Genomic DNA, 25,715 nt, shown 5'->3' with positions numbered 1-25,715 from the left:
TTTATGTTGGTAACAAAAGCTTATTATTTTAAAAAAGGGGATCGGAAGCCAAAAAATGTGGATGGGGACCTCCCTGGATCCTACTCCTTCATGTCCCCACAGCTATGTTCTCCACCAACAAAAAAACTAACAAACAAAAAAACGCAGTGATTTGGGGAATGCCAAAAAATGCACAGCCAAAAAAAAAAATGTACGTTTGGTTGTGACTTGGGCTTAAATTCCAGCTAAATGACCTCCTAAGGCAGGCACCCTGTACACCAAAGACATGAAGGACACGTCAAATACAGGAATGGAAAGATGAAACACAGCATTCATTAGCATCCAATCATCTTTCTCCTTAATTATGGCCACGACAGTCAAGCGGTTGGGACCACAAGAGGGGCCAATATTGGTGGGCGTGTGTCATTTTCACTTCCACGGTCGTGGCTTTCCTTTTCCTTGGCGAGCTGCCACTCGAGAGACACAATGCGGCGCAAAAAGCTAACAACGGTATAGCTTCTTGTACGACACAAGAATACGCACGACGGGCGCTGAAACTCGTTCTCCAGCGAGACGTGTGCTAGGAGCGCGTGCGCAACCGCGAAATGCAGAAGCGAGGACCACCTGTATGGGAAATAAATCCCAAATTCTTGCTTCTTCTTTTCTTCTTCCACCGTCTCACTTGCCTGTCTCCCTCTTGCTCTCTCGCTTTCATTTCGAGTTCCACACTGTGGTCTGTTTAAAATATGCCCCCTTTATCTGAGGCGCCCAGGCGGGAGAATGAAAGGGATGTCGGTCCTTAGAACCCTGGGAAAGCGCTTTGGCTCCAGCGCCAGTGTCAAAAACGGAGGGGAGGGCACCGGGTGGGCAAACAGACACACAGTCACGATGCGGCATGAGAAGATTTTAGTTTACTAGGGCTGCAGCTAACAATTATGCTGGTAGTCCATTAAATCTGAGGCTTGTTGTTTCCATGAATCGAGTTATCGGTTAGGCCCTAGACCGGGGGTGTCCAAACTTTTTCCAGCGAGGGCCACATAGTGAAAAACGGAAGGACGCAACTTTGCCACTTTGATATTTTGTAACGCAAGTCATGGAGATATGCTATGAAGTTATATCTATTTCAAGGAAAAATGCATCTCATCCGTTTATTAATATCAACTTCGTTGTTTGCTTTTTTCCTCCTCATTTTTGCTGTTTTTTGAAAATTATTCACATATTTCAAATTTCTTCCTAAATAATATTTGCTAATTTTCTTTTTATAATAATGAATTTATTCCCATAATATTTACAATTTATTCCAATGGTATTTACAATTTATTCCCATAATATTCACAATTTATAAATATTTTGATAATATTTTACTTTTCCCCAACCTAATTTTCCAGAAATTACAATATTTTGTTTAGTTGGTTTCTCTATTAAACATAACTATTATGTTTAAAAATAACATATTTTTTCTTTAATAATTCATCTCTATGCTTTTTTTCCCTCTTCATATTTTGACTTTATAGTCGTGAATGTCAGCTGTTTTCTCAGTTTCCAACACTTGCAACTTTCGACCTGTACATTCCCTTCTCGTAATTGCAAGTTTATCACCATAATATTCTGAGATTATTCTAATAATTTTTTTTGCAACCCAATTTTCCAAAATGTACAACTTTATTTTGTCGTTTCTTATATCATGACCTCCTTTGATATTTAAACTTTAAGCTGCTAAAATGACGTTATTTTTCCCTCATATTATGACATATTCTTGTAAAATTACGACTTTTTCTTGTTAGATTGCAACTTTTCTCTATTAATATTTTGTCTTTATGTAATTAAATTGAATTTTCCAAAAATGACAACTTTATTCTTTGTTTTGTATGTTTGTCATAATATGAGGAAATCCTTTTGCTTGAATATTTCAACTTTATTCTACAAAAAGGACATTATTTTCCCTCATAATATTACGATGTTATTCTTATACAATTGTGCCTCTTTTTCTTGTTAGAATGACATTGAACTACAAAAATGACGTTGTTCTCGGAAAATTACGACTTTTTCTCGTAAGATTGCAACTTTCCTCTATTGATATTTTTTACTTTATTCTTCATTTAATTAAATTTTCCAAAAATACAACTTTCTTTGTTTTGTATGTTTGTCAATGTTAGGACTTTGAATAATGTCTTTTTCTTTACTTTATGCTACTAAAATGACGTTATTTTTCCTCATAATATGACGATGTCATTCTCGTAAAATTGCGCCTTTTTTCTTGTTAGAATATTAGTTTTTTCTCTTAATATTTTGACATTATTCTCGTAAAATGACGTCTGTTTTTACCCCATTTCTACTGTTTTTGTTTTATTTTACAATTATTTGAACTAGTAAATTTTCTTTCCGGAATTCTGATTCTATCGCCGTAATATTCTGACTTTCTTCAAATAACATAAGCCTTTTTGCAATGTCATTTTCTAAAATGTTTTAATTTCTTCTTTCTTTAATATTTCAACTTGTAAAATTACAACGTTTTGCAACTTTTCTCTGTTAATATTTTGACTTTATTCTTGTACAATGACTGCTGCTTTTTCCACTTTTGCTGTTGTTTATTTCCACTTTTCTTGATAAATGAACAAAAACAAAACAGTTGTGGATGAAGTGAATGAATCATGGATTAATTGTTGTATGATGCAGTTAAGGCACACGACTCCCAACTAGATCCCGGCTATCTGCGCACTGCTCTTCAATTTTGGGCAAATTCCAGCTTTTGCATCACCAACCCGCGTCAGCATTAGCATGACGCGAGCGCAGATATTGCATGACTCCCCGTCGGCAAAGAATAAACGCTGTCGTCCTGCATTAGTAAACCTCTGCCTAATTTGCCTTGTCATAAAACAAGTAAGTACGCATCCCTGGAGGCAATGTTGGACACGCCTTCAGAGCAACTTCCCCATCACTCCGCTTCTCCCACGCAAACCTCAGCCACGGAAACCAGACGCTCACAAGACAGACACGTCTGTTGAGAAGCACAGTCAGTGCACCGCCATCATCTTGTTATGAACGTCTGCAGGAGCACTTCCAGGTAAGCGTGAAAGGAAGGAAGCCACGAGTCCCGCGAGGCCGCCCGGCAAACGGAAAGCTCGGTGTGAGGATCTCTTGCAGGCGACCTCGGCAAACACGGCCAAGCCGGCGCTGAAGCCCACTGACCCAGCATGAAGAGGCGACTAATTAGCGACTGTAGTTACGACTGAAAAGCGAGCAGGGAGAGAGCGATGGGGCGAAGGCAGTTGGAGGATGAGGACAATGAGTTTGTTTAGCTTAAACAGGATTTACGAGCCCAAACAGCAACTCACTATCTCTACTCTTGGCGCTCCGACACATACTGAGGATTTTATCGGCCGCGGCGCAGCAAAGCAAGCGTTAGGAAGAGTGTAATTGCTTTGTGATGGCGACTGCAGGACGGATGGATGGATAAAAGGAACATTTTGTTCCTCCGGTCCAACTCTCGTATTGTTCCCGGCGAGGCTTGTCATTTATGATTCAAGCCTCTCGACGTCTGGGGGAACAGGATGTGGTCATTGTGTTGTTCCCCTGCACTCGTTTCTCAAAGAACATCAACTCAAACATGCATGAGATGGTGACAGTGGCTCACTCTCCCGTCTCTGAAAAGCACTTAGAAGGCTGGATCCCGCCCCCCACCCCACCCCAAACGATGTCGAGAAGGGAACTCAAGGGTGAAGGGAGAGAGGTGGATGAGAGTTGACGCTGTGCCTGTTTGGGGTTTTTGACAGCAAACATCAGTCCTTTTCCGTGTTTTCACAAACGACAGCCTATTGACAGAAGTTCCGTTTTAAAAAAGGTGGGGCCTCAAACTGGCAGCCCGGACCGTATTTTGTGGCCCCCAACCTGACATCAAAGTTTAGTACTGTCAAAGCTCGGTTTTCAATATGCCCCCGTTTTCGCTTGATTTGCTTTTGGTTGAAAACTTTCACCAAAACTTGGACAAAAACTTCCACATTATATTCCATTCTATTTTTATATCTACATATGTTTTAGCATTCTAGTGGAATACTTGATGCGACCCAGCCAACTCTCGAGTCAAATGTCCCTTGCAGGCATGGGCCGGTGTGAAATTCTGAGGGCAGGCCTGTCGCAACATCAAATTTTGCTGGACGATAATTGTCCTAGAAATGATTGTCGATAATCAATACTATTGACAAACTTTTTTTTATTTTGTATTAATTATATGGCAAAATAATGAGTGTACATGGTATCAAAAGCAATAAACTTTAATTTCTCAAGAGTATTTAGCATTGTAATTGCAATGTCAAGAGCTTTTAAATAATTTAAACAAACAACATAATAAATTAAACACAAGACGACCAAAAAACTTCTCTCATTCTCTTTTAGCAAAAACTTCACTTAAATAAAAATCTCAATAACCAAAAACAATTAAAAAAAAAATAGACCCTGTCTCTGCTAAGAAAAAAAACACTCCAATAAAATCCACACACGCAGTTCTGTAGTTATACTAATGTAGGGGGTCATATTTAGGCTGCACCACATATCTGTGGTGGCGGAGTAAAAGGCAATGTTTCTCATGTCCCTCAACAATTGCTGTTTGTGACACGTTGAACTCCTACTGTCTGTCAAACAAGTCCCGAAATGTCGGCTTTTTAACCGTATTAAAAGGTTCCTTCTTTTGACACTGTCTGCGAGCACGCACCATTTAGCGCTGTTTCGCTTTATATTTACTATGCCGATCAAACGCCTCAGTAAGCGTTGACTGTCGGGACGAAGGCTCTGCTGCACCTCCACACGGGGGCTGTGGCCTTCGGTTTAGAAACCGTGGCGTTTGTGCCTTCATTCACGTTAGCGTTTGCTTGCAAACTTTCTAACTGCTAGCACTCTGTCTGTGCAGCCGCTCACTAGTAGCCCCGCCTCCACAAAGAGGCTGAATGAGATGAGGGTTCACTCTCCCCGTTCATTCCACTATAGAACCAACGTTCACAGACGCATGCGGAGTGAACCCTCTTGTCATCCAGCCGGTGTGGCTCAAAGAGACGATGAAAACAAACACACGTGCACACATCAGGTTATCGAGGCGGCAAAATTATTGACTTTGTTTTGTTTTTTTACTGTTCGATTAATCGATTTATGGAATATCGTGACAGGCCTATCTTGATGGTATGACAACCTTGGGCAGAAATATCACGGTTTCACAATATTATAATTACAGCGCTAAAATGTCCTATTTTGAAGTATCTTTATTGAAAATAAGAGGGGAAAAGACTCCTTTGAGCAGTCGTTTTTAAACAATATAACAGAACACGATGATCGCGCTGTCAGTAGTTCTCCAGCGAGTCTCATATTTGCGAGCCAAAACGAGGTTTTCACTGAATTTATGGGAGGACCGGCTGCAGGAATCCAAATGCGGTGCTTCTCGTTTCAAACAGTTATTTCTGTTATTTTGCCGAGAGCTTACTTTAGCCGGCTTCTCAAACAAAACAATTCTTTTCCCATTATTTGACAGTACAAACTTAAAAATCCCCCCTAAAATCCTTACACAAATATCCCCTAAGCCCTGTTTATTTTTCTAGGTTGCTTCGACAACTGACGGACAAACGCCGACTGCCGCCGTCTATGAGGAAAGCTGCTATCTTGCAGCAGTTTTACCCCGATTGGTAGGAGAAGGCATTTACGCGAGCCACTCGGCGCCAGGAAACTGACAAGGAGAATATTGATGCAATTACTTGAGATGAAAATCACATTCCATACAGCAGACGCTCATGTTATAGCTCGTGAGACATGACAAGGTAATGTTGCTGCTGTTACCACGGCCGTTGTACTGGCAAGTGAGCTTAGATGCTACCATTTCCATCACCTCGCCGTGCGGGCCCACGTACGCGAGGCACAGTCTGCGAGCTGACTTACATCCCGGCGCTTCATTCGCCGTGTCATCCTTTACCTCGCAATTACTCAGCTTGCACTTGAAGGCGGCTTAACTGGAGACTCTCCGGCCGGCATTACAAGCACCTTTAGGCAGCAGGCAGTCGTGCCTCTGACACTGCAGGGCTGGAAGTGAACTTTTCAACTTGGAAAAAAGGGCCCTTGAGCTCTAATTCTCCAAACGAGTCCCTCCAAGGCGACACAGGTTATTATGGAAGACAAAAATAGGGTGAGGCTGCGCGGCACACGAGTGGGAGGGGCCGTAAAGTAGTAAAACGAGAATCTGTGTCAAGTGAAGACAAGTATTTCCCTGGCGCGAGCTGCTCGCTGAAATGTCAGCCTGTCACAACATTGATTAGCTTTTTGCCAGGTCTTAAACAATTAGCAGCGGTGGACGCGCGCACACGCACGCACGCTCGCAGAGTAACAAGCAACTGAGCTGCTTGCTAAATTGCCGCATAACACAAAGCTAATTACTCACAAACACACAATAAAAGTTGTTCTATCTGCTCGTCTCCCCAATTGTTCTTTGCTAACCAAGCCGCACTATCGCGAGTAGAATGCATGTCGAACACAGGGCACTGAATGCAGCACGTGTTTCTGACAAACGTTGGCATTTTTACATTTGCTGGACCAAGGAGAAACCAGCAGAGGTTTACCGTCGTCCCTCGAATATCGCGTTTTTTCAACAATGGATTACGCTGTTTTGTGTTTGAATACCATCTATTTTTAGCACAAGACAACACGCATATTTAAGCAAATTAAGCATTTTCAAGCATAAAAGTGGACAAATGAACTACATAAATGGACTAAAATACAAATACAGGGCAGATGAAGCATTGTAACAGTGACTGTAGTGTTCCACATTGGCCACTAGGTGTCGGTGTTCAGTGATAGACATTTACTGCTACACTGCTCGTGCAGGAGTTTTATTTACATCATAAATGGCTTATTTACTCTTATTTTGTCGACTATATCAGGTAATGTGAGTGTGAAGCCGCCATTACAATACATTGATGTAATGGAAGGGCGGAAGTACACTGGAAGTACGCTGGCCAGAAGAAAACAACAAGGAACTGCTAACGTGTGTTTTCTCTGATTATACCTGCCCGTATTTAGAAGATTGTAAACAGGTTCTCTACGCCATAACTACAGAAATATTCCATTTATTAATATTGAATCGTACATCACAGAAATTCACTTATCGCCATCGGGTCTGGAACCAATTAACCGCCGTAAACGAGGGACAACTGTAGTACCATCTTGGCCCGACTGTGCTGGTACTAGAAACAGTACCTCACAGTACCTTCATTTGCCAATGGACATGCATCTCATACAGCGGTACCTCGCTTTTTGTTATTCAGCTGCTCTAAAGACTCCGTCAAAAAATGAATCATAAAAAAAACTGAATACATTTTTCTCCTGAGAAACGATGTAAATACAACAAATCTGTTCAAGACACCCAAATTATTGGGAATAATTATAGTTTTACATGCAGAGAATGATGCAAGAATAATTACAAATGATGCATGAAATGGAGAAACGAACATTCAACATCGTTTTTACTTTTATCGAAGACTCTTGTTGGCGAGGGGCCCCCCATCTTCGTACTCTGCCATCAGTTTTTTGCTTTCGCTATCAAATGGCTGGCACTCGCAACCCCCATGGCGGGTTATTTAAGAGCCGCACTCCAAAAAAAAAAAAAAAAAAATGCATCGACAGCGAGTTGGCAATTCAACGGACTGATAGAGTACAGTACAGGACAAATGGACTCGTTTATTACGCGCCATGCTTGTCTCATTTCTGCTGTTTTTTCCCAGCTATTTTATCTTTCTTCTTGTAAATGTTCCTTCTCGTAATTATGACTTGATTCCCATAACATTTGGACTTTACTCTTTTATTCTTATAACCTTTTCCGCAGCACAATTTTCCAAAAATTGCAACTTTATTCATTGTTTTTATTTGTTTCTCATCATATTAAGATTTTCTTGTAAAATTTTGACTTTTTTCTTGGAAAATTACAGCTGTTTTTTTTTATTCTGCTGTTTTTTTCCTCCCCAACTATTTTGACTTTCTTCTTGTAAATTGTCTTCTCGTAATTATGACTTTATTCCCATAATATTTGGACTTTATTCTTGTCACATTATAACTTTTCCCACAACGCATTTTTTTTAAAAATTGCAACTTTACTTGTCGTTTTTGTTTCTCATATTACAACTTAAAAAAAAAAAAAACTTTCTTTAACATCTTTTTCTCTAAATATTTTCACTTTTTCTTGTAAAATTGCTGCTGTCTTTTTTAGTTCTCTAATTGAATGATATTTTTAGAATCTGCTGCGGGGCGCGGGCCGCACTTTGGACACCCCTGGTCTAAGATTTCACTCTTTCCTCACACCACAAACTCCATCCTGACGTCGCCTGGTACTGAAATGATCACTCTTCAGCGTGTTTAACCCTGCAAAATGTGGTTTCTGTGCAAGTGTTGGGAAGACTGTTCAGTGATTCAGACACTCTTCTGTCTGACTGGCTGGCAGAGAGAGAGAGAAAGAGAGAGAGAGAGCGAGAGGCCCCAGGAGGGACAACAGAAGGAAAGCAAACGCACACATAAACACACGCACTTCCAAGTTTCAAACAGTTGCAGATGGCCTCTTTCCTCCATGATTTATCAGGTCACCTGCTCGCAGCAAAAGCGTGCCTTCTTGTCATGACTTCATGCCGCTTTAGTCGGAAAGGACCACAACAAAAACAAAGCTCATTAATGCGCTGCAGCTGACAAGTGTTGCTGCTGAAACCAATTCATTACATCACCAATTACCGAGTGCACTGGAGGGGTGCGTTCTCCCGCCCCCTCCTACTTTCACGCCGCTTCCAAAAAGCTGTTTACACGCTCTCCAAGATGCAAGCGTTGGACACCTGCAATGCAATGCAACACTGCTGCAATACAAAGCTGCCTGGAAAAAAAACAACCTCACAAAAAGGACAAGCAAAGCCACTTTCTAATGTTAGGAGGCAGGAATGAATGAATGAATGGATGGATGGGTGCTCCCCCACCCCTCCCGAATGCACTCTGTAGCGCTCTGCCCCGGCTGGCCTCACATCCAGACAGGAGGAATTTAATGGGGAGGATCCTGCAGACTTAAGGCAGAGGGAATCTACCCACTTGGACAAATGTGCCTCCCGCTGCTGCTGCTGCTGCTGCTGCGGTGATTCAGTGTCAAAGCATCCAGGTGTTTCTCCACATGTGCACCGACATGTCGTGCAGCACTCGCACCTGTGCATTGTCTCATTGCCATTAGTCGCGCTGCCAAGGAGATGATGTTTTCATTGCCGTTTGTTTATGAGTTGCCACGATGCCGCTCAGAAGAACTTAAGCGATTGCTAGAAAAGTTTGCAGCAGGCTGGGGCGAGGGCCAAGGAAGAATACGTTCAAATGCAGGTGGAGTTTGGCATAAAAGGTCGATTTGTACACACTTTCCTTGCGTTTAGCACTTGCATGTGCAGGAATCGGGTCATCTTTAACGTTTACTTTTATTTTCCTGTGAAATAACGCATGGATTGGGACAAGACTTGGGTCACTTTTTCAATCATGTCTTATGTGGAGCCGTATTTCTTTCAACGTTTGAGTCACAGGACCTTGCAGCTGATCAAATAAAGTAACTTCTAAGCATAATTACCTTCCTCCATCCTCCACCATCACAAAGCAATTACACTCTTGCTTACACTTCCCTTTCCAGCACTGTCACCACAGCTTTGCAGTTATTTACTCATTTATTATTGTCTTAAAGGGAGCAACATTAAAAAAATACATAATCCATATTGCACCTTTCCATAGAATCCCCTAATATTTGTAACATGGACCACACACTGCTCTAAAGTTAGTGGTACAGTATGTTTATTGTTAAAGGAAAAGCTATAAATTAGATTTCATCCTTGCACAGCATTTTGCTTATCATATCTATCAAGTAGGTGCTGTTCCAGCCTTGGTGGAGGTCTCCCGTACTCTGTCCTAGTGTGTTTATATTAACCTCCAAGCCTGCAGGAGTCCCATTAAAGGTCTCCGGCTGAATGGATCCAATCATGTGTGTGCACCTCAAGGTGACAAATGACACCGATGCTGCATTATTGTTATTGTTGTGCAGCAGGGGTACAACAGAGCAACAACCTATTGTTAATTGCATTACAACAGGTAGGCGATATCGCTGGCTGACACACATTCTCCACCGGCGGGCGACGCGACGTGCAAGCCAGCCGCCAGCCGCCAGCCATGCTCTCCCCACCCGGCTCCGCACGCTAAGCTCCGTCCGCGGCACACTGCACCTCACAAAGCCGCTCGGTAGCGCCCCTTCCCCGGCTACAACCACCAGCCCGAGCGGCTGCCTGCATGCCGCCTCTGACTCTGGTTCCCCGCTGAAAGGTTCCGAGGAGGTCAGCCTATTGTTAGCAGGTACTACCCGGCCAGCGAGCATGCAAAGCCCCGCTCGGGCTACACAACAAGGCGGCAAACTTACTTCCAGCTCCGCGATACGAAGAAGCGATTCCACCGCGAGGATTGTAGTCTTTTCTCCCCGCGCTGAAATAAACAAAAAAAGCCTCCTCGTGTTTGGGGTTTGCTCCTCGGAGAGCCCACGGTGCTGGTGACTGACTGATTGACTGAATCAACTACCGTGGAGCACGGCAAGTTGAAGTGTCAGATTACACTGGCTATTCAGTTACCACCACCGAGTAGAGACGACCGTGCTCGGCGGTGAGGAGGAAAATGTGAGCCGGACTTCCGCACGCTCCCTCCAGGAGGAGCCTGTCAATGGCTGCCTACCCACACCCGCCTTTTGCAGTCATGGTTTTAGTGGATTAACGTTTGGGGATGATTACAATCATTACGACTATTTTAAACGTTATCATTGAAATCATCGTATTTGTATATTAAATGGTAATAACAGCTAATTGTGACGACATGTAGACATAAATGGAAATGATTAAACATAATGGTTAAAGCTGTTACATTTTTTTTCAAACAAAAAGTGGCCTAAACAAACATTTTTTACCCCCGAAAAAGTCTATGCTTTTCATAATTACCAGTTAAATTGCAACACTGCTGTAAATTGTCATTCGGCCGGAGTAATATGATTGGTCACTCACCGCTGTCTGGTATTCGCGTAGAAGAGTAGAAAGAAGCCATCGACAATTCACATTCATGATGTCGTTACGTTAAGTTTTACCAGTGGTGCCCAAAGTGCGGCCCGGGGGCCATTTGTAAGAATCGAGTCCAAATATGTAGAGAAAAAAGTTGCAATCTAACAAGAAAAAACTTGGAATTTGACAAGAATGTGGTAATATTATGAGAGAAAATAATGTCACTTTAGTAGCATAACAGGGAATTATTCAAGAACACAATACATATACACTGTATGTTGAGAGTCGTAATTTTATGAGGGGCAAACAAAACAAAATAGGGTTGAAATTTCTTGAAAATTTGGTTGAGGAAAAAGTTATAGTATTATTATTATGGTAAAAAGTCCAAATATTAAGAGAGAAAAGTACAAGAAGAATGCTGCAGTAATTGGAAATTAAATTAAAAAACACATGGCAGAACTGGTAAAAATACAGCTCTAATTTTCGGAGAATACTGTCAAAATATTAGGAGAAAATTGTCGTATTGTAACAAGAAAAAAGTGACAATTTTATGAGAATAAACTCGCAATATTATGAAGAAAAATAATGTTACTTCAATACCAGAGAGAAGAAAAACTGTGTTTTTGTTTGGAGAAAAAGTTATCAAAATATCATGAGTAGAAAATCTATAAAGATCATTTCATAAGAAAGAAAGAAATATCATTTCTTAGCGTATCTCCAAGTGTTGCTTTACAAAATCTCACGTGGCAAAGTTGCATCCTTTTATTTTTCACTATTTGGCCCTCGCTGGAAAAAGTGTGGACACCTCCAGGCTATACGTTCAATGACAGCTAAACTTTGTCAAATTGCTATCATATCGGGCGTGTTACGGCGAGCATAACTTACGTGCTCAAAGCAGGAAGAGGACTTGCGGTGCCTTCGTGCCTACAACAGCTTTAAGTATTAGCGTGCGTTCACACATTTTTCTGTCTGGATTAAAACTTTATGGTTACGGGAGAAAACACTGAAAATACTGAATATTATAAGTACAAAAATACAGAGCTCTTGTATTGTGCGCATACAATTATGAGTATTGCGTTGTTATCGTTACGTTAGAGCCAGCTGCAGCTTTGTCATGAAGTAGTTTACAAATAAATCAGCAGTATGCACTTGAAGTAGTTTCGTTTTCTTGACCCTTTGTCATTTTGCCCCTCCCATGATCCATGAGCAGCGGCTCTGCAGTGCTCTTGAGGCCGGCTCCGGCAGGCTGGAAGTCGGGCTCCGTGTTTTCCGGGTGGCCGATCTCGCCGTGGAAGCCTCGGAATAACAAAGACGTGTTTGAGAGCAAGCTGCAGGCTGGGCCGAGCGGTGACGTCAAGGAACAATGTTCTCTCCTAGCGATGCGCACGGCACACGCACGGCGCACGCACGCAACCACGCACACCAGCTCTGTCTCTCTCTCTCTCTCTCTCTCTCTCTCTGTCTCTCTCTCTCTCTCTGTTGCTCGTCCCTCGTCTGGCAAGGCTGGAAGTGGCCAGAGGGAGGGCCTCTGTGCATCAGATATTGAGAGAAATGTCTCACTCTGCATGCTGGGCCTGCCCACAGGATTGCTTCATGCTGTTTTGCAGACAGGAATACAGTGCCTCCTCGGCTTTTGTTATTCATCCGTTCCAAAGGGTCCATCAAAAACCAAATTGTACAACAAACCCAATCAATTTTTCCCATAAAACATAATGTCAATCCGCTGAATCCTTTCCAGCCACCCAAAAATATGAACACGACACATTTAATAGCGAATATTTATAGTGGTACTTGCAGGAAAAAGTGCAAAATAAATGAACATTTAAGATCAGCATGACCTTTATTGAAGACTGTTGTTGGCAAAGATGGCCACGAGTGATGAGGGAGGAGGGCAAGGGGGATACCGTGACATCACTGCAGCGAGACAGCCTATAAGTTACCAAATACACGAGCAAACATAAGACCTTAAAACAATCCCTGTTCACATGGCACCACAAAAAAAACAACCAAAAAGGCTGTAACATGCATGCCAGGCCAGTAGTTGGCGATATCGCTTTATAAACAAACACAATCTCCACAAAAAAACGACACAAACGCCTCTCATCTGTTGAAGTCTTACATACTTTTTCTTTCTTCCCGTTCCGCTCTTAATGTCACAATCGGACGTATGATTTTTTTGTCCGTGCAATTTTTGGCATTCCCCAGATCGCTGTGTTTTTTGTTTTTTTTCGTGGAGTAGGTGGTTATATTGATCGTGAAGGAGTAAGATCTCCACACGCATGGAGGACGTACAAAATATCCCGAGGCGTTCCCAGGTCAGTTGAGAGACATGGTCTCTCCAACGTGTCCTGGGTCTTCCTACCTGTCAGACGTTCCCTGAACACGTCCGGGAGGCATCCTGACCAGATGCCCGAGCCACCTCATCTGGCTCCTCTCACAGCGGAGGAAACTCATTTTGACCGCTTGTACCCGCCATCTTGTCCTTTCGGTCACTACCCAAAGCTCATGACCACAGGTGAGGGTAGGAATGTAGATCAAACGATAAATTGAGGACCTTGCATTTCAGTTCAGTTTTCTCTTCACCGCATGGGGCCGATGCAGAGTCCGCATCATTGCAGACACCGCACCAATCCACCTGTGAATCGCCCATTGCATCCTTGCCTCACTCATGAACAAGACCCCGAGTTACTTAAACTCCTCCACTTAGTACAGGCGCTCATCCCCGACCCAGAGATAGCACGCCACCTGTTTCCTTTTGGAACAAATTAATAACAAAAACCGAGGTACGAGTGTGTCTGAAACAGGTTTTTTTGCATCTTTGCGTAGGATTGACATCCAGCATTACCACATGAGTCAACAAAAAAACCCAATAAAAGACTGGTGTGTCTACTGGGAAGGTTGAATCGTGCCATTCCACTGTGAACACCACCCCATACGTATGACGGTACACTGGCAAAGACATGCTGTGACCAGCTGAAGCAAACTGCACGGTGTGGTGGAAACTGGGCTTTAGTGACCTCACCGTGTTATCAGCTTTCAGTTACAAGCAATGTTGTATACGCACCTTACACCCGTTACATCCATCCATCTTCTATGCCGCTTATCCTCACTAGGGTCTGACTAGCTGACTTCGGGCGAGAGGCGACGCCAGCCAGTGGCAGGGCACATATAGACAAACAAGCATTCACACTCACATTCATACCTATGGACTATTTAGAGTCACCAATGAAGCTAACATGCAGGAAACCGGAGCACCTGGAGAAAACCCACGTACGCACAGGGAGGACATGCAAACTCCACACAGAGATGCCCGGAGATTCAATTCGAGCCCAGGTCTCCCTAATCTCCCGACTGAGTGGCCGACATGGTAACCACGAGGCCACCGTGCGGCCCACAAGCGGTACGTTTACAAAAAGATCCGATCATAGGTTAAGTTATTGTCAACAACTCGTGGGCCTGACGCTCATGCAGTGGGGGCATGTGCAGGGTATTGCCAGCAAGGGGAGGAGGACTAGTTGGTTGTTGGGCGTCTCAAGGACGGCCCCCCCCCCGGTCCGAGCAGCTCTCCCCACTGATGGGGACAAATGTGACCGGTGACATCAGCGCATCCAGCAGTCACTCATTTTTATTTCCAAGGTTGGCGGGGGTTGGGGGTGGGGGGCTGCATGGAGATTGGGCACGCGGTCAATGTCACAATGCTCCGACTGTGAACTCGTGATTTTTTTTTTTCTATCTGGAAAAGGCTTGTCAAGATGACCAATGTCTTTGTTTTGGCGCTGCCATGTTGCACCAGGAATATCCACCAATGCGTTAGCATCTCCAATCAGAGAGTCTTATCTGATGAGTAGCATAAGTAGGACCTACCCATTGTTAGCGTCAGTCTTTAGCTTTGATCCCGGTCCTCATATCATCCGTTCTAGCTCATCCATCAAGTTTTTGTCCGACACCATCTCCAGTTGTCAAGGCCTGTTAGGGGTGTCGACCGCTCGACTCCTTCTTCTCCGCTGACATTTTGCGGTTCAAAGAATGGCTTGTTGTCATCACGGCAAAGCGTGCTCCCCCCGGCCTCTCCAAAATAATGCGTCCAGATGGCTGCCAACAAGATGGATGGATTATAGGTGGGGTGACTCCGACTTGACTTGGCGCTGTGTATAATTTCGTATGTTTGAAAAAGGGCAGAGTGAATGAATCCACGGGGGAAACAAAGGCAGCTCTCAGTGTGGCATGTGCCATGACAAGGTTAATTCATATTGCTTTGTGTTGGATGGATCAAATTAACATATGAAAACAGTTTGAAGTTTGGAACACTGGAGCAGGACTTGGCTTACAACTATTTATTATCCCTTAGCCACCTAAAGTCATGTTTTCACCAAGCAGTACAGGTTGGTTCAGTTCAATCTGCATTTCTGACGTTGAGAAAAAGACTCCACTTTTTTGTTGGGTCAGCAGCCACGCTGTACATTGCAGTCCTTTCATGGGTTGAGTCTGGATGAAAATATGAAAAGAAGCACACAAAATCCCACGCTGGACCGCCCTCCTGCTGCTCTACAGCACGCAGGCTTTGTTCACGTGTACTTTGTACAGTATTACTGCAACTTTGCTGATTTCAAGTGTTTATTTTTACTGCACAAAGTTGCAGTTATGATTAAGATGGTTAAGATTCATGTCTATGACGCAAAGTGGCGATCACAATTAATAACTGGTGAAAGGACCGATCTCACTATTGATATTACACATCTTCAATGAGAGTGCGCGTGTGCGCGTGTGCGCGTGTGCGCGTGTGCGCGTGTAAAGCCTAGGTCACAACGGAGGGGCGCACGTATGACGTGCTGATTTTCGAGCTGTAGACTGTCCGCAGAGGTTCTATGTCATGTCAAACGAACTCTACGGGCGATTACATTTTTCTTCAGGTTGCAGGACAAACTTACGCACGTTGTACGTCTTTGTGCGTCGTCCGTACGGCCAACGTGTGTCTTTCAGGTTTGGCCAAAATGTCCATTTTTTTTGTACGCTGCTCTTGCGGACTCCTATGCGTGTCGTGCGCCACATGTGCAGCAAATTTATTTCAAACACATGCACTCGTCCCTCATTTATCGCAGTTAATTGGTTCCGCACCTGACCACGCTGAGTGAATTCCCGCGAAGTAGGATTCAATATTAATAAAATGAACATTTTTGCAGTTAGAGCATAGAAATCCAATTTATGACACGCCTATTATTCTTTGTTTACATCACATTGCGCAGGTGACGGGATCACTGCAGAGGGACATAACAGACGGCCGCCGCTACCATAGCAAGCTAGCGAGCTAACTAGTTAGCCTTTCCAATTTACTTTTTCTTCACTTAAGAAAGTGTTTCAAATGGAGTGGGCAAGGACAAATAAGCCAAAAACCTACCACTTCCACAAGGAATGTGAGGAGAAGCTTTTTTTTCACTCATTCTCAGCCATGGCTTGTCAGCTTGGCTCTGCTGGCTCAGTAGCCAGTCTCCATGCAGTGTGAAAGGTAACTTAATCTAACGTCATTGTCTCACAACATCAGTAATGCCCAGTGACCACAATACTACAGAAAACAATATTTTTTGAGTCATAATAGGCCATAGTCAACCACGAAACAGCCATCATTTATTAATTTTTTGGAAGAAAGGCCATATAGTGAGGCACGACTGCACATGGTCCATAGAGCATTACAAAGGAAACAGACATCACCAACAAGACTCAGTGAAAGAAGGTTATCCATTGCTATGTAAGTTAAGGCGCCAGTGTTAAAAAGTCTTTCTGTTTATTTCTATGATGCAAGGTGGCGGTTATGATTCATGTGTGATGTGTGAATGGATTGTGGAATTTGACTGTGGGATATTAAGAGTCTGCTTATTTCTATTATGCGGTTATAATTAATAACTGGAGGGAGGAGCCAACACATCCATTGTATGACGGATTTGCACGCCATGGGCTTTGACATCGTGCATTACTTCAAATTCTTCCATTATGATGTGATGACTAACTGACAGGCGGCGCAATCACATGAACTACGTACCGTATATGCGTTGGTTGGTGGTTTACCATTTCATGTTGCAAACTGCCCTATATGACTTGGTGGAAACACGGCTGAGGTGGAGGGGGGCGGCAGGGAGGGATGCTTGGCAAGTGCTGACATCAGCTTCAGTGTTCACACAGAGGTGTGATGCTTGTTCGGGGTGCCACCCCGCTGTCACCAGCAAGCTGCTGAAAACGCTCCACCGGAGTGGCAATAAACAAGTTCGACTGACTGACTGCTGACTGACATGTCTTTCACACCGGAGTGAGGATGGAAACACACATTTTTCACTGGTGTGCTTTAAAGGGGCGCAGTGACACAGGCGCCATTCCCAGGGTTTTTTACTGCTACAGCAGCTCAAAGCGATATGCAACGTGTACAGCTAAATAACAACAGTCGTCGTGTCTTGTTTTCACCGTTGTCCTTCATTTCTAAGACAACGTGTATCGTGTTGGGAACGTGCACAACACGAGGCGTGGATAGATGCCACGGTGCAAGCACAAAATCCTTGATAACTTCTCGATGAATCCTGTTATTTAATGATCGTTTCAGCCCTCACCGGCCCAATACAATGGCGTGATCAATAGTCTGTTAGGAAGGGCTAAATGCGTGCAATACTCAATGTCATACCGAGTTTTATGTGTGAGAAAGGTGATGCAAGGTATTGAATGAGCGAGAGGAGGACAAGTAGAAACGCAGGGCAATAAACGGATCAACCCCTGCAGAGGGAAGGCAACCAAGCACTCTTCTAAAACTAGTCTGCTCGAGTACGCCATTGATCGTCTCGGGCGGCGGTGAGAAGAACAAAGAAGCGGCGAGGGCAGAGAAGAAGGCAGAACGCAGCGTGATATGAGCGCTTACAGGAAACGCGCGGACGGCCTTCTTGTTTGTTTCGCCGTGCACGCATGTGGACTGTGAAGGCCAGACAGGCAGGGCCCCATGCCGGCCAGCCCGAGTGGCTGTGAGGGAGCGTAGAGGTAATCAATGAGTGCTCACAATAGAGCAGCCCGCTTCCAGAGAGCTAACAGCTCCCTCAGGCCATGCGAGTGAGGTGGAGGAGATAGCGGGGGAGAGTTGAGGCAAGGGGGTTGGAGGTGGTTGAGAGGATTGAAAGGAGTGCGGGGGGGGGGGGATTTGGTGAAGAGATTTGGCGCCCTCACACATGGGTGTTGTTTCTGGTAGACGCAATGTTTCGTCTGCACAAAAGGCACGTTGCGTTAAGGCTAAAGCAATATGAGGTCAGCAATTCACCCTCGTCTGAAGTGGGACTCTTCATTTGGAGGAAATGAAGTGCGGTGGTCCAAACGCTTTAAGGGTTTGTGGGCGATGACGGCTGTGATAGGGCTATTTTTGGTCGGCTTCTTCCTCCCCCTCATTGTTGCCGTGTTTGCATGTGTGTGTGTGGTTTTTCTTTTTTCGTTTTTGCATTATTATGCAACGCAGTGTGTGACCTTGGGAAGAACATGTGCCAGAGGGACAAACAGAGAGAGAGAGAGAGAGAGAGAGAGATAGAGAGAGAGAGCTGAGTAAATGTGTGACCACTTCAACCTCTGTGTCATCCTTGAGTGCACAACTCGCAAGCTCACTTGTCACAAAGCAGCCCTCATGAGAAGTCCCAGCATTATTTGCGTGTAGGTTACCTACCTGCTTTGTGCTGGTCCAGGCTGGATGGCTGAAAAGTGGGGGATGAGCGTCCCCCGTGTGCACTCAAGACCTGATATGTTACATATTGTTTGTAAATATGTTCTTCATCGTTCGTTTTTTGTAAGCCAACGGTAAATTCTCAGCATTTTTGCGGGGGGTAATATCGCTCAGGTAAACAAACATGGCAGTGTGCGAGACAGAGGATGTTTACAGTGATTACAGAGAAGATTTAAGCGATGTATCAATAGTAGGGATGTCCCGATCCGATCTTCAGGATCGGGATGGGCTGCCGAGCCGCTGTATTTTGAAGATAGGATAGTATCAGCTTCCACCATGAGATCGGGTGGAAATAACATTCATGACTCTGGGCCTCACTCCAACATGGTAGGTGCGGTTACGCGCCTCAAAGCTGGTTGCCACTCGACTCCCGCCACCCGCAAGAACAAGAAAACACAACACCACCATGCAGACATGTCCACGGTGTACCGTGGTGAAGTTAGTTTCACGTTGGACGTTGAATATTCAGCTCCGTAGCTACAGCGCTAGTTCCCCCTCACTGTGCCTGGACTGCTGTGTCACGGTGCGGGGAACTCACATGGGAAGTGCTGCTCTAACCGCTGGTTGTTTATACTACGGACCGTCAATAAATTACTGTTGTGTTGAAGTGACTTTGTTTGAAAAAGTCATACATTCTAAATGACACCACAAATGGATGTATAACCATGTCAAATGATTAGCCCTACCCTAAAAGTATTTTGCATGCACTTTTTTCAACTTTTGTCTTTTATTGTTTGGATGTAATTGGATCTTTTATTGGATTAGGGGCCTGACTCAAAGAGGTTTGTTACAAAAGCCAAACACGATATTGTTGGTCATGCTGTGTAGCAAAAAAGTTAATTCAGCAATACTTTGCTTGCATTATTTTTAATGCTTTGAAGAGCTATTTTCACAACCATATTTAATTCCACAAATCCATGTTTTGTAACAAATGCTTATTATTTAAAAAATAAATTAAAACAGGATCGGTACCGGATCAGATCAGATCGAATCGGAAGCCAAAAAAATGTGGATCGGGACATCCCTAGTCAATAGTTTTTGAGGAGGAAGATAAGTAATTTATTCATCTCCAAGAAAAAAGAGAAACATTTGAAGATGACAGAGTAGTTTGAGAACATGGACTTAAGCCTCATGACATGGCGAGGAAGACCTTCAAAACCCAGAATGGTAAGTGGAAATGAAGTGGCTTTCCTTCAGTTATTGTTCTAAATTGGCTTCTTAATGAGCATAAAGGGGTTTTTATAGCCTCTTTTATTGTACATGTGGATGCAAGACAAGGATGGATGTTCACCGCAGCACCCCAACGCTGTCAAAAATGTTTATATTACATGCATAATGCTTTGCAGCCTTGTCGCTATTGTGGAATAGTGTTTAGAAGACATAATGTAAACAAGACATGACGTACGTACTCTCTTGTGGCAACTTTGACGTAGTGGTCGTTCTTCAAAATGCGTTTATACCGTAATTTCAAGCCAAATACTTCTTGTAAAGGTGTTCCTTCGAAGCAGTCGTCAGTGAAATGATCACTGCAAAGAACAGAACGCAAGGTGGGCATTCATCTGTCTCGTTCTCTGCACTTACTTCGTCCACTGTTTGCTTGCACTGGCCTCTTTTGGAAAAGAAAAGAAACTGACAGTATCACTCGGACACTATGAACATCCAGCAGCAACACGACATTTTGGCATTTAGGCATGACCATGCTTTTGGATGAAAAATACACTGAACCAAGTGGACGATCTACCTCGAGAAGCGTTTGTTTACTCTGCTTTAGCTGAGAGGTGTCACCCCGATGACATCACTTCCGGAAATGAGGCTGAGCTATGAATGTAATTTTTGCAAAGTTGCTGTTTGCTTTCAAAAATCGAAAAACGTAGAACATAATTACAAACAATATATAACATATTGAAGCAAAGGTAATGAATCATGTACCCTACAACTTCCTCTAAGCCTAGGATATACGGGCTCCTACGGCCGGTCTACGTGCAAAAAAAAACACAAGAAACGGAGGGCCAGCAAGTGAGGTGCTGATTTTCAAGCAGTAAACTGGCTGCAGGCCGGCCGCAGAGGTTCTTTGTCATGTCAAACAAACTCTATGGGCGCTTACGTTTTTTTCTTACACACTTCATACGTCTTCGTGCGTCGTCCGTACGGCCAACATGTGTCTTTCCTACGTTTTGCTGGTGTCAGATTTTGGACAAAATGTACATTTTTTTTGCATGTCGCACTTGCGGGCTCCTATGTGTGTGCACCACGCATGCACCCCACATACGTAATTAGTGCTCCCAACGCATCTTTGAATATTTCGTACGTCCTCCGTGTGTGTCGAGATCTTACTCCTTCATGGTCACCACAGCTACTTGCTAGCGCCCCCGCCTCCACCCACCGAGACAAAGAGACTGTATGACTGAAAAAAGGGCTCACTCCGTTCATGCCGTTGTTCTATGGAGCAAACGCGCCAAGGTGCTGACACCAAAGCACAGAGTGAACCCTCTTCCTGCCTGTTTGGAGGCGGAGACGAGGAAAACACACACGCATGCACATGGCGATATATTTTTTTATCGTCCCAGCCCGAGTGCCCGCGAGATGAGGACGTTTGTCACCTTTTAGTCTTGCGAGCTCTTGTGACACCCCTATCATTCACCAACAAAAACCACCGCTACAGATCACCCTCGACGCTTCCCCGGTGTTCTCAACAAAAGCGGGGGTAGACTACGTGTTGCAAGATAAAGGAAAGTTTCACGATGGACAAGCACTTTTCAAGCGTAAAACATACACAGAGACCGCACCTTGTGGGCGACGGAACAAACGGCACCATGTGCAGACCAACGTGAACGAGCAGTACTCCATAAACATGCAAAGATCCTCATTTTGATCATTTGAATAAGCTTTCACTGGCAGCCATGTGCTGCAGTGCTGCTGTTAGCACAGTTCTAACGGGACAGAACAGGCTTGCAGACAATCCACCTAAGCGAGTGCATATTTCTCCCAATGACATTAATATAATAGCGCCGGTGCCCAAAACAACTTTGTATTGATTGGCACAGCCTTTTAACCAGTCGATGGCTGCACTCTGACTTTAAATGCTTTGGCACGGGCAAACGCTCGTGTTGCTTTTCTGCTGATGCACGGAGGAGTAATTTGTCTTCATTGTGTTTTTCTCAGATGACGGTGCGGTAAATATGACAAAAAATGGCTTTGATTGTTTTAGATGACAAGTCATGATCTCACGGCCACGTCAAAAGGTTTTTCCAAACGATGTCAATGATCTCGGTTGCGACATCACGCTTGTATGCCTGCCTGGCTGACTCATGCGTATTGCTTCTTGACACACTGGGTATTGTGACTCACCCTTCAGCCATTTGCTGATCCTGGCGTGAGTTCATGGAGTAAGAGACTGTACTTGCGGGTTTGCAGCAATGTGTGCTTGACTGTAGCTGCAGGTGCCAAGATCTGCATTGTTGTGCATGTGCGAAAATGAGACATTGTTGGAGTTAAATGCAGGTTCTTCACAGATGATTTGTGTCTACTGTAGCGCGCTGGTTTGAAAGTCCATTTCAACGCTATAACCACCACTTACTGCTACAGGGGAGCCTCGTGAAGCACGTTAACCCAAAATGTTGTGTCATTTGGAGCTTGGCAAAAATACACTCACCAAAAATACGCAAACACTTTTGTTTTTGCTGCCGTTTTTCACGAGCTCAAAAGATGTAAAACTTTTACAGGGCTTCTCTCTCTCAAATACTGTTGACAAATCTGTCTAAATCGCACGGGTGTGGCATATCAAGATGGAGATGATAATTGCACAGGTGTGCCTTAGGTTGGCCACAGTAAAAGGCCACTCCAAAACGTGCAGTTTAACCGTATACAGGGGAGTCCGTATGTAACCCGCCTGTTTCACACAGAATGGGAGAGGACAGCGCTGGCCGTTGGGCCAAAAGCCCAGACTGTCGACCCAGCGTTCAGCGCAGCTCTTAAGGCCTAGGGAGTGAGGTTTTACCAATGTACACGTGGTTAATTGGTCCCAGACCCGATCGTGATAAGTGAATTTCAGCAAAGTAGGATTCAATAAACCTGTTTATGACTTTGTAAATACGGGTAACATTATTAAGAGTCCTGCAGGCATGAAATAACACCCCAACAGTCACCTCTACACTCCTATTCTTCTTTGTTCACGTCACATTGCACTCCAGGAACATAACACATGGCTGCCGCTAGCAGGGCAAGCTAACTAGTTAGCCTCTCCAATTGACTTGTTCTAAACTTAAGAAAGTGTTTGAAACGGAGTCGGGAAGAAGGACAAAGAAGCCAAAAACTTACCACTTCCACACGGAATGAGAAGAGAACCTTTTTTTCCACTTAATCTTAGCCATGGCATGTCCTTCTCAGCCATCTCATGTCCTTCTCAGCCATGGCATGTCCTTCTCAGCCATGGCATGTCTTTCTCAGCCATCTCATGTCCTTCTCAGCCATGACATGTCTTTCTCAGCCATCTCATGTCCTTCTCAGCCATGGCATGTCTTTCTCAGCCATCTACTGTCCTTCTCAGCCATCTCATGTTCGTCCCAGCCATGAGATGTCTTTCTCAGCCATCTCATGTCCTTCTCAGCCATCTCATGTCCTTCTCAGCCATGGCATGTCTTTCTCAGCCATCTCATGTCCTTCTCAGCCATCTCATGTCCTTCTCAGCCATGGCATGTCTTTCTCAGCCATCTACTGTCCTTCTCAGCCATCTCATGTTCGTCCCAGCCATGACATGTCTTTCTCAGCCATCTCATGTCCTTCTCAGCCATGGCATGTCTTTCTCAGCCATCTCATGTCCTTCTCAGCCATGACATGTCTTTCTCAGCCATCTCATGTCCTTCTCAGCCATGACATGTCTTTCTCAGCCATCTCATGTCCTTCTCAGCCATAGCATGTCTTTCTCAGCCATCTCATGTTCGTCCCAGCCATGACATGTCTTTCTCAGCCATCTCATGTCTTTCTCAGCCATCTCATGTCCTTCTCAGCCATGGCATGTCTTTCTCAGCCATCTCATGTCCTTCTCAGCCATCTACTGTCCTTCTCAGCCATCTCATGTCTTTCTCAGCCATCTCATGTCTTTCTCAGCCATGACATGTCTTTCTCAGCCATCTCATGTCTTTCTCAGCCATCTCATGTCCTCAGCCATGACATATCTTTCTCAGCCATCTCATGTCCTTCTCAGCCATGGCATGTCTTTCTCAGCCATCTCATGTCCTTCTCAGCCATCTCATGTCTTTCTCAGCCATCTCATGTCCTTCTCAGCCATCTCATGTCTTTCTCAGCCATCTCATGTCCTTCTCAGCCATCTCATGTCTTTCTCAGCCATGGCATGTCTTTCTCAGCCATGGCATGTCTTTCTCAGCCATCTCATGTCTTTCTCAGCCATCTCATGTCCTCAGCCATGACATATCTTTCTCAGCCATCTCATGTCCTTCTCAGCCATGACATGTCTTTCTCAGCCATCTCATGTCCTTCTCACCCATGGCATGTCTTTCTCAGCCATCTCATGTCTTTCTCAGCCATGACATGTCTTTCTCAGCCATCTCATGTCTTTCTCAGCCATCTCATGTCCTCAGCCATGACATATCTTTCTCAGCCATCTCATGTCCTTCTCAGCCATGGCATGTCTTTCTCAGCCATCTCATGTCCTTCTCAGCCATGACATGTCCTTCTCAGCCATCTCATGTCTTTCTCAGCCATCTCATGTCCTTCTCAGCCATCTCATGTCTTTCTCAGCCATGACATGTCTTTCTCAGCCATGGCATGTCTTTCTCAGCCATCTCATGTCTTTCTCAGCCATGACATGTCTTTCTCAGCCATCTCATGTCTTTCTCAGCCATCTCATGTCCTCAGCCATCTCATGTTCGTCCCAGCCATGACATGTCTTTCTCAGCCATGGCATATCTTTCTCAGCCATCTCATGTCCTTCTCAGCCATGGCATGTCTTTCTCAGCCATCTCATGTCCTTCTCAGCCATGACATGTCCTTCTCAGCCATCTCATGTCTTTCTCAGCCATCTCATGTCCTTCTCAGCCATCTCATGTCTTTCTCAGCCATGACATGTCTTTCTCAGCCATGGCATGTCTTTCTCAGCCATCTCATGTCTTTCTCAGCCATCTCATGTCCTCAGCCATGACATATGTTTCTCAGCCATCTCATGTCCTTCTCAGCCATGGCATGTCTTTCTCAGCCATCTCATGTCCTTCTCAGCCATGACATGTCCTTCTCAGCCATCTCATGTCTTTCTCAGCCATCTCATGTCCTTCTCAGCCATGGCATGTCTTTCTCAGCCATCTCATGTCTTTCTCAGCCATGACATGTCTTTCTCAGCCATCTCATGTCCTCAGCCATGACATATCTTTCTCAGCCATCTCATGTCCTTCTCAGCCATGGCATGTCTTTCTCAGCCATCTCATGTCCTTCTCAGCCATCTCATGTCTTTCTCAGCCATCTCATGTCCTTCTCAGCCATGACATGTCTTTCTCAGCCATGGCATGTCTTTCTCAGCCATCTCATGTCTTTCTCAGCCATCTCATGTCCTCAGCCATGACATATCTTTCTCAGCCATCTCATGTCCTTCTCACCCATGGCATGTCTTTCTCAGCCATCTCATGTCCTTCTCAGCCATCTCATGTCCTTCTCAGCCACGGCATGTCTTTCTCAGCCATCTCATGTCCTTCTCAGCCATGACATGTCCTTCTCAGCCATCTCATGTCTTTCTCAGCCATCTCATGTCCTTCTCAGCCATCTCATGTCTTTCTCAGCCATGACATGTCTTTCTCAGCCATGGCATGTCTTTCTCAGCCATCTCATGTCTTTCTCAGCCATGTCCTCAGCCATGACATATCTTTCTCAGCCATCTCATGTCCTTCTCAGGCATGACATGTCTTTCTCAGCCATCTCATGTCCTTCTCAGCCAC

At 44.4% G+C, this 25,715-nt stretch overlaps 1 protein-coding gene across 3 annotated transcripts in view; it reads right to left on the bottom strand.

Annotated features, from left to right (window-relative positions):
* zmiz1a (zinc finger, MIZ-type containing 1a) overlaps positions 1 to 10,640 on the bottom strand; it is a 168,262-nt gene extending 157,622 nt beyond the window's left edge. For all 3 annotated transcript variants that reach the window (XM_054799642.1, XM_054799645.1, XM_054799644.1), the window contains exon 1: positions 10,418 to 10,640. The gene's annotated coding sequence lies outside the window, so the exon portion shown is untranslated. The remainder of the gene's footprint in view (positions 1 to 10,417) is intronic.
* Between the last annotated feature and the right edge of the window lie 15,075 nt (positions 10,641 to 25,715).

Source organism: Dunckerocampus dactyliophorus, chromosome 14 (genome assembly GCF_027744805.1).
Source record: "Dunckerocampus dactyliophorus isolate RoL2022-P2 chromosome 14, RoL_Ddac_1.1, whole genome shotgun sequence".
In the NCBI taxonomy this organism is placed as follows: Eukaryota; Metazoa; Chordata; class Actinopteri; order Syngnathiformes; family Syngnathidae; genus Dunckerocampus; species Dunckerocampus dactyliophorus.
This window is presented reverse-complemented; position numbering and strand designations above follow the sequence as displayed.